We start from the raw sequence: 10,479 nt of genomic DNA on the forward strand, positions 1-10,479 counted from the left end.
TTACAAACTTAACCAGAATTTTAACTTAAAAACAGAATAATAACTTAACTAGTTAAGCAATCTAATAATTTACTAAACAACTTTAATTACTAATTATTAATTACAAACCTTACGTAATTACGAAAACTGTAAATATAAATAATAAAACTGATAAAATATTTTAGGTACATAATAGGGTATACCGCTAAATTTGCCGGTGATAAACACCGATGACGAATTCCGGCGACCCTTGCTGCCACGCATGCTCGCGCTACTGCTTCGCACGACGCACCCGTCCGGTCTTCGTCGCCCAAACACACTCGCGCGACCCAGATCTGTCGCGTCACCACTCGTACCGACGGAACCACGTTCGCACAACTCTCGAACACCGCACAACCCTTCGCACCAAACTCTCGACGAACTCGCAACACTACTTCGTCGGAACTTGCACCAAACCCCAACTTCGCACCGAAACTCGCACGAAACCCTTCGCACGAGATCGTCCTTCGTACGAACCACCCTTCGCACGATTTTCTTGCAGCCTTCGTCGGGACCCTTCGCACCAACACCACTCACGCGCAACACAGGCGACGAGAAGGAGCGGAGCGAAGTGCAAGAGGAAGAGCAGCGAGAGAAAATCCGAGAGAGAGAGAGAGAGAAATCTGAGAGAGAAGGAGAGAGAAGTCGGCTGAGGAGAGAGTGAGGAGAGAGAGAAGTCGGCTGAGAGAGGGAAAGAAGAAGGGTTTAGGGTTTTTCTGAAATTCCATCTCCTTTTCTTTTTATACTCCCTTCAAAAGTAGTAACCCTAGGTCAAGTAAATCAGGTTATCTTTAAAAACTCCGAAAATTTCCTAAACCTATTCTATTACAATAATTACTCCTATTAATTTGTAAATAAATCTAAAATACCTTTTTATTAATTCTTTATACTTTCTTAATTAATACGAAATTACTACTAAAAAATACGGAGTATTACAGGCTTCCCCCTTAAAAGAAGTTTCGTCCCGAAACTTTGAGGTAGCCCGTCTTAACGACGATCTTTTGCACTTCTAAGTCCCAAATTTCACAAGCGTTTTCTAACGTTCGCACACAGATAAGCAGAATAAGCATAATTACACATATCTAACTAATTAACATACTTTAGGGTGAAAGCGCGAAATTCTATCGCATTCTTCCCCCCTTAAAAGAAAAGTTACGTCCCCGTAACTCACGTACCTCTTGGAAAAGCTCAGGGTACTTCAGACGCATTGCATCTTCGGCTTCCCATGTGGCTTCCTCGGTAGTTTGATTTCTCCACAACACTTTGACAATTCTGACGTCCTTATTCCTCGTACTCCGCACTTTGCGGTCTAGGATCTGGACAGGTTTCTCCTCATAGGACAAAATTTCGTCTATCTCGACGTTTTCAGGTTCAAGGACATGTGACTCATCAGATACGTATCTCCGGAGTTGGGATACGTGAAACACGTTATGGACCCTTTCTAAGTCGTTGGGAAAATCCAGGCGATAAGCAACTTTCCCTACCCTCGCCAGTATCTCATAGGGTCCTATGAACTTAGGGCTTAGCTTCCCCTTTTTCCCGAATCGCATCACTCCTTTCATTGGGACACCTTAAGCAATACTTTTTCCCCAACTTCGAAATTTTCATCCCTTCGCTTCTGGTCCGCATAGGATTTTTGCCTGTCCTGTGCAGCCTTAATCTTTTCTTGAATGACTCGCACTTGATCCATCGTCTCCTGAATCATCTCAGGTCCTAACACCACAGTCTCACTGATGTCGTTCCAACACAAAGGGCTACGACACTTTCTCCCGTACAATGCTTCAAATGGTGCCATCTTAATACTAGCATGGTAGCTGTTGTTGTATGAGAATTCTATGAGGTCCAAATGGTCTTCCCATGATCCCTTGGTATTCTAAAGCACATGCTCGCAACATGTCCTCTAAGGTCTGAATAGTTCTTTCGGTTTGACCATCGGTAGCTGGGTGAAAGGTGTACTCATAATAGCTCACTACCAAATGCTTCCTGGACCTTTTTCCAGAAATTCGACAGGAATCGAGAGTCTCGATCTGATACTATACTTGTGGGTACTCCATGCAATCGAATGACATTTTTCACATAAGCCTTGGCTAAGGCTTCCATACTCCACGTATCTTCATAGGTATGAACCTTGCTGTTCTTGGTTAGTCTTCCACTATCACCCAAATGGTATTATTGCCTCCGACTCCTAGGTAAGGCGACAACGAAGTCCATGGATATCGAGTCCCATTTCCATGTCGGAATGTCTAAGGGTTGAATCTTTCCTGAGGTCTCTTGTGTTCACTTTTGACTTTCTGGCAGTTAGCATTTGGAAACAAACTCAGCTACTCTCTCTTCATACCAGGCCACCAAAACATCTTCTTGAGGTCCTTATACAACTTATCTCCCCCTGGGTGGACGGAATACTCGTGTTATGACCCTCACTCATTATCTTTGTTTCAGCTCTTCACACTTTTGTGGCACGCACCACCTACCCTTATCTCGTATGCTTCCATCCTCATGGATCGCAAACCCCTCTGCTTTGCCCTCCTTAAGCTTTGCTTGACTCGCTCAAGTTCACATCCCCAGGTTGACTCGCTCTTATCTCGTCTAGGAAGTTGGTTCGATGGTTAGGGACTCAGCAATCTTTCTACCTCCCCTTCATGAACAACTTCTATCTGAAGTCTAGAGAATTCCTCACAAAGTTTGTCGGCAACGACTAATGTATTCAGGCTATGGCTAGACTTGCGACTTAACGCATCAGCAACAACGTTGGCTTTACCCTCATGGTATTGGATGTCTAAGTCATAGTCCTTGATGAGCTCTAACCATCTGCGCTGCTCATGTTGAGGTCTTTCTGGGTGAAGAATTATTTAAGGCTTTTGTGATCGTGAAGATACGGCAGGTTACCCCATAGAGGTAGTGTCTCCAGATTTTGAGTGCAAATACTATGGCGGCCAATTCTAGGTCATGTGTTGGGTAATTGACTTCATATGGCTTCAACTGTCGGGACGCATAAGCTATAACCTTCCCGTTTTGCATCAGAACACAACCCAACCCATTTTTGGATGCATCACTATACACATCATATCCTTCGTTCCCGTTAGGCAAGGTTAGGACAGGGGCTGAGTTAACCTTCTTTGAGCGTTTGAAGGCCTTCTCACTGTCCTCATTCCAGGTAAACCTACAATCCTTCTTCATCAGGTTTGTCATAGGTTTTGCTATTTTGGAGAAGTCTTTCACAAATCTCCTATAGTAACCGGCTAAACCCAAGAAACTTCTTAATCCGTGACATTCTTTGGGTAGGCCATTCACTCACGGCTTTGATCTTTCGCAGGATCTACTGATACACCCTCCTTAGAGATAAAATGACCCAAAAATGACACCTTTCCAACCAAAATTCACATTTCGAAAACTTCGCATAAGTTGGTTGTCCCTAAGGTGCTGAAAATGACTCTCAAATGATCCATGTTCCTCCTTGTTCTTAGAATAGATCAGGATATCGTCTATGAATACCACGACGAATTTGTCAGGTAGGGTCGGAAAATTCTATTCATAAGGTCCATGAAAACTGCAGGTGCATTGGTTAACCCAAAAGGCATAACCGTAAACTCGTAGTGGCCATATCTGGTTCGAAAGGCGTCTTAGGTATATCATGATCAACAATCCTCAACTGATGGTAACCAGACCTTAAGTCATTTTGGAGAACATCCCGCACCTTGAAGTTGGTCGAACAAATCATCAATCCTAGGTAATGGGTACTTGTTTTTCACAGTGACATTGTTCAACTCCCGGTAGTCTATACATAACCTCAAGCTACCATCCTTCTTTTTCACAAATAAGACGGGTGCTCCCCATGGCGACATGCTAGGTCTAATATACCCTTTGTCTAGTAGTTCCTCTAACTGGTTCTTTAACTCATTCATTTCTGCCGGAGCCATCGATATGGGGCTTTGAAATGGGTCCAGTCCCAGGTACTAGGTCAACGGTGAACTCTACATCTCTCCTTGGAGGCATACCAGGTATTTCCTCAGGAAAACATCCTGGAACTCTCGGACTATGGGCACATCTTCAGGCCTAACGGATCATCCTCAACTCTTCTCACTGAACACATAAATAGGGGCCAACCCTTGTCTACGTAGTTCTTAAGTTGTAAGCATTGATACTTTAATCCGGTTCTCGAGGTATTCTCCTATATGACACTCTTTTCCCGAAGGGTCCTTTAGTTCCACTTTCTGCGCATCGCAATCTATCTTAGCCATGTACTTCCCAAGCCAATCCATCCCCAGAATGATATCTAGGTTCATAAGTTAAACTCTATCAGATCAGAGGGAAAGTATCCCCCACCTATCTTCAATGGCACTTTTAGAAATCTTTTAGAACAATTAACAGTCTCCCCAGATGGAATGACTATAGGCATAGAAATCGACTCAGACTCGACCAATGCTAAAATTCTAACAGTTGCATGGGCAATAAATGACAAGGATGCTCCAGAATCAAATAATACTTTAACAGGAGTGGAGTTGATAGAAAATGTACCCGTGACAACATCTCTACGAGCCTCTTCTTCTTAGCCTCATCATGTACAGCTTCCCTTTGCCCTTATCTTGGGAACTAGTTGCATTGTTACCTTAGAGACTTGGTTGCTGGTGTTGGTCGCGGGCTTGGAATAGTTAGAATTCCCATTGTAATTACTTCCCCCGTTTCCATTCCCGTTTCCATTCCCATTCCGGGGCTTGTCCCCATAATTCCCCTTCTTTGGCCATTGAGGTTCAGTTTGTTCTTCGAATAGCATTCATAGGCTCTATGTCCCATCTTCCCGTATTCTCGACATTCAACCTTGTTACCCTCACAGTCTTTACCAGGATGGTTGTTAGGGCACTTTGGACACCTATATACACGCTCAGGTCTGCGGTTATTGGTGTTGTTATTGCGGTTTTTGTTGTTGGGATTAGAATTGTTATTGGGTCCCTTACCAAAATTCCTTTGAGGGTTTTGATTGTTCTGGCTCCCATGATGCTTTTTCTCGAATTTCTGGCCCTCAGGGTTTGGGTTATCCTTACGTTTCTCGCCAAGCTTACCCCTTCCTCCCTTTTCCTGATAGCATAAAGGTGGGCAGCTTTGCCAAACACATGGTCCAGAGAGGTGAATGTATCTCCCCCCAGTCTACCCTGCAGATCAAGGGTAAGTCCCAATTCAAAAGTGAGGCTTTAGCCTCCTCAGTAGGGGCAATCTCCGGGGCAAACCTCATTAGTTCAATGAATTTTCGGTAATACTCCTCCACAGACATGGTCCCTTGCTCCAGCATCATAAACTCTGGGCTTTTTGTTTCTTAAGATATGGAGGGTAGTATTGTCTCTTAGGGCCTTTTTGAAAGTCTCCCACCCGAAACCAGGTTGACTAGAAGGTTGTCCTTAGCTGGGTCCACCAGAAATGGGCATCCCCCTGCAGATAGTAGCTAGCTAAGGGCACGATTTTCTCATCAGGGCAGGATAGGGTGAAGAAAAGTTTATCAAATTCCCCAACCCAGTTCTCCAACTCTTCAGGTCCCCCTTTTCCATTTAGTACAGGTGGGTTTCTACGGGCCACTTTTTCAGATAGATCCCCATCCCGGTTGTGACCTTGGGCTAAGTTGGCAGTGATTTGTACCAGGTCACGTATCGATTGCTCGATATTGAGAGAGGTTTCAGGGGTGCCTCCCGATCGAACCATTCTGCGCTGAAATTAACATAGTAGCTATTTCAGTGACTTACACATAATTTTCAACTCATTCAACGAATACACATTTCATATATAAACATATATTGCGCACACTTTTAAGTCTGTACTGACTTTTATTACAATCATCCAAAATAAGATGCCACAATCAACAATAAAAGATAACACGATGTACTATTATTGAAAATGGGAATGTAATGTTTGTAATGAAATACCATATATATATATATATATATATATATATATATAAATTAAGTAATGCTACTCCCTAATCGGCATGCAAGCCTTATTAACACTGAAATAAACAGATGAATAAAAACGACCAAAATAGAACAAAAGTCCTAATCCTACATATATGCTCAAAAGAACTATGGACTAAGGCGGCGAGCTTCATCCTCTGATTCAGGATATCTATCCCTCATAATATCGACTCTTCTGCATCAGGTCGTCGTCCTCAAAGAGTATATCCTCCAGTAGGGTCCTTGGTCTTCCTCGGGGTCTTCTTCCTCGATGGGATCCTCCTCCTCAATGGGATCCTCCTCCTCAACAGGATCTTCATTCTCAGCAGGGTCTTCTTCCTCAAATGGTATATCCTCTAGTGGGGGTGGCTCGTCATCATCATTCCCCCATCTAACCCTGGTGCAGGCTGAACCCCGTCCAACACTATAATGAAGGTCCTATTGTTTCTCTCATCGTCCGAGACATAAGTGAGTGTCCTAAGATTTTGAAAGTCATCGGCTATTAACTCGTCCTCAAATGGTTGGTATCTTGGCCTCTTTGCCACAGGTGCCGATGGTGGTTCAGGTATGACCTCTGGGTCCTCAGAATTCCCATCTACGGTCCTATTACCCGAATTTTCCCTTTTAGATGAAGTAGAATGGTGTTGACCTCTCGTTTCATGAACCCTCCACTCATTCTCGCAGTATTTAAGGTCAGTGAGGAAGTGTTTTTCAGAAGGAAGGTATCCGTAGGTATGCTTATTCCTATTGAAATACCCCTCTGTAGTCCACATATCTCCATACCTACGATGAACGAATCTATATGGCTCTATGTCTGGAACATATCGAAGCATGAAGTGTATCCTAGAGCCCTCAGATCGTAACCACTGCTCCCCTTGCATAATTCTATAATCCATAGCAGACTTCATCTTAAAGAACCAAACATCCCAGTCCTCCCCTACTTGTTTCATCAAATAGTCTTTACAACCTATGTCGTGGACCATCTGCGAAAATAAAAACAAAATAGAATAGTCTAAGTTTTTGTATATAATAGGGTTCAAAACATATGTTATAGGTAATGTTTAAGAGGTAAAATGCTCATTTTAACTTTGAAATCCACAAGTGAGATCAAGATCATTTCGATCAATAAAATAGTTTTATACTAAAATAAGTTTTGAGTCTAACATCAATTTAGACCTATCCTTGTACACTCTCTTAATCTAGTCACATTTGAAGATTTCGAGAATCTTTCACATTTCAATTACAAAGAGCACATATAAGTTCAAGATACGAACCGAATTGCAATGAAATCATTCCTATGACTTAATGCACATGACATGATCTATATGCTCCTATCCCATACTACCCGTTTTGAAATCGTTTTGAAAACGTCTTTGAAAATAGGAGCTTCTGGCTCTGAATCCAGTTTTGTAACACCCCCAAAATCCATACACGTCTAATGCTACGTCGCATCGACTTTGGGAGTGTTACCGCCGCGATGGAACGCAAGGCATAATTAGAAACACGGTAACTCAAATTCATTGTCTCAAAACCAAATTGCAGCGGAATAGAAAAGTAAATACAACTCGGGAATCATAGATGACCCCTCTTTATTCAAACTCAAACCATTTAACAACGTTCTATAAAATTCAGTGATACTCAATCCAAATGTTTAACTTCAAACTACAGACTAGCCCCCTCATGCTTGATATCATGCAGCAGCACCAGCTCACCTAGTCTGCTCCCCATTGAATTGTCAATGGTTCATCACTGGTCAACAAACACATAATAACACAGATCAGCTATGCTGAGTACGTAATGAACCATTGAAACTATATGAACATAAATGATGCACACCTTACAAACTGCTATATGAAACTACGTTACTCACATCCTTTAATCTTTCATTATTTGGCATCGAACGGGCACCGTCATCTTACTAGAATCATACGGGCTACTGAATCCTTAATAGACAACTTGGTCTATTAGATGAAATGCAAATACGGTTTTGTTCCGTCTCACACCCATCACCTTAGTATGCATACCCCCAAGATCGAACGGAACCTTCGCCTACTTGAGTTATCAAAATATAAGGACACTACTGTCGTCACAGTAGGCCTGCGTAGGAGTGTAGGACAAGTCCCACACTCCCCCATTGTTCTATACTTGTAGGGAATCCAACTACAAGCTATTGCCATAATTCTTTTACTAAATATTCTTTTTATAACTTCAAAGAGTCATTTACATGCTCTCTTAATTACCAAACTCAATCTTATCTCTGGTAACACTCTCGTTACTCTATAGATCAGATTAATAATGCTGATGTTACACTACGATAGAACTTCGCATTTCAATGCAACATATTTCAATGCATCATATTGATTTCACGTTATAAACGTCTAACCAAACAATCACAATCAAATGTTCCCTATCATGGTACTAGGTTCCAATAAAATGAACTGCAACCTAATCATGATACTAAGCTTGAAAGTAAACTGGTACGCGTACGTACCTTGTAGCGGAGAATTTTCGCTGACTTAATTGAACGAGCCGCTTATGAAATTGGGACCTAAACCGTTAAATACAAAGCTTTAGTGTTACGTCTTGATAACACTAACAACTACTACGCTAAGACCATAACGATCTAACGATTCGAATTAAACGATAGTTAAAACCTTATTCCGAACTTTCGTTACAATTCTAATCTAGTGGATTTAACGTCTTTTAGAAGTCAAAGTTAGTGAGTAACTAAGCTTAGTTAGTGTTATAGTCCACTATTTTACCAACCAAAAGGGTCATAAGTCCAACCTGTCTTATGTCCAGAAGTTAAGTCATATGTCCAAAAAGGTAAGTCATATGTCCAAAAGTAAGTTCCATGTCCAAAAGGTAAGTTCCATGTCCAAAAAGGTAAGTCATATGTCCCAAAGTCAGGTTCCATGAAAAGGTCACTCATGAAACGATAATAACTTTAACTAATAATTGAACACACTTTTCCTACTTTCAACTTATTCCAATTACAAACTTAACCAGAATTTTAACTTAAAAACAGAATAATAACTTAACTAGTTAAACAATCTAATAATTTACTAAACAACTTTAATTACTAATTATTAATTAAAAACCTTACGTAATTACGAAAACTGTAAATATAAATAATAAAACTGATAAAATATTTTAGGTACATAATAGGGTATACCGCTAAATTTGCCGGCGATAAACACCGACGACGAATTCCGGCGACCCTTGCTGCCACGCACGCTCGCGCTACTGCTTCGCACGACGCACCCGTCCGGTCTCCGTCGCCCAAACACACTCGCGCGACCCAGATCTGTCGCGTCACCACTCGTACCGACGGAACCACGTTCGCACAACTCTCGAAAACCGCACAACCCTTCGCACCAAACTCTCGACGAACTCGCAACACTACTTCGTCGGAACTTGCACCAAACCCCAACTTCGCACCGAAACTCGCACGAGACCGTCCTTCGTACGAACCACCCTTCGCACGATTTTCTTGCAGCCTTCGTCGAGACCCTTTGCACCAACACCACCCACGCGCAACACAGGCGACGAGAAGGAGCGGAGCGAAGTGCAAGAGGAAGAGCAGCGAGAGAAAATCCGAGAGAGAGAGAGAGAAAAATCTGAGAGAGAAGGAGAGAGAGAAGTCGGCTGAGGAGAGAGTGAGGAGAGAGAGAAGTCGGCTGGGAGAGGGAAAGAGAAGGGTTTAGGGTTTTTCTGAAATTCCATCTCCTTTTCTTTTTATACTCCCTTCAAAAAGTAGTAACCCTAGGTCAAGTAAAGATCAGTTGAATCTCAACAAAAACTCCGAAAATTTCCTAAACCTATTCGTATTAACAATAACTTACTCCTATTATTTTGTAAATAATCTAAAATACCTTTTTATTAATTCTTTATATTTTCTTAATTAATACGAAATAACTCCTAAAAATACGGAGTATTACACTTGAGAAAGGGCCAATGGCAAGAGGAGGGAAGGTTGTGGAGAATGGGAAAATGACATATAAATGGTTGCCAAAACATGTGGATCAAAAAGTAATTGCTACTCAGATCAGGATGTTGCAATAGGGAGTATACCAGTTGAGCTTAATCATCCTGTTCAAGGGGAGATTACAGCTGGTGTCATAGTAGAGCATCCAGGTGAAGTTGCTGCATCCGATGATAATACTGTAAGCTAGAGTGATGTTGGTCCAGTGGAGGTTTCTAGGCCACCACCATGGAATATAATCACAAGAGGTTAGAAAGGGAAATAAGTTGAGAGCCTTGTGGGTAGACCTGGCAATCAGACCAATCGGATCGGATTCGGACCGAACCAATTCAGATCGGACCGTTTTCGGATCAAGTTACATTCGGACTGGGATCGGACCGGATCGTACCGTTTCAAATTGGGTCATCGTTCGGACTATTATTTCGGATCGGAATCGGACCGGACCAATTCAGATCAGACCGTTTTCGGATCAAGTTACATTCGGACCGGGATCGGACCGAATCAGATAGTTTCGAATTGGGTCACCGTTTGAACTATTATTTC

This window comes from Beta vulgaris, chromosome 2 (genome assembly GCF_026745355.1).
Source record: "Beta vulgaris subsp. vulgaris cultivar EL10 chromosome 2, EL10.2, whole genome shotgun sequence".
NCBI classification, from domain to species: domain Eukaryota; kingdom Viridiplantae; phylum Streptophyta; class Magnoliopsida; order Caryophyllales; family Amaranthaceae; genus Beta; species Beta vulgaris.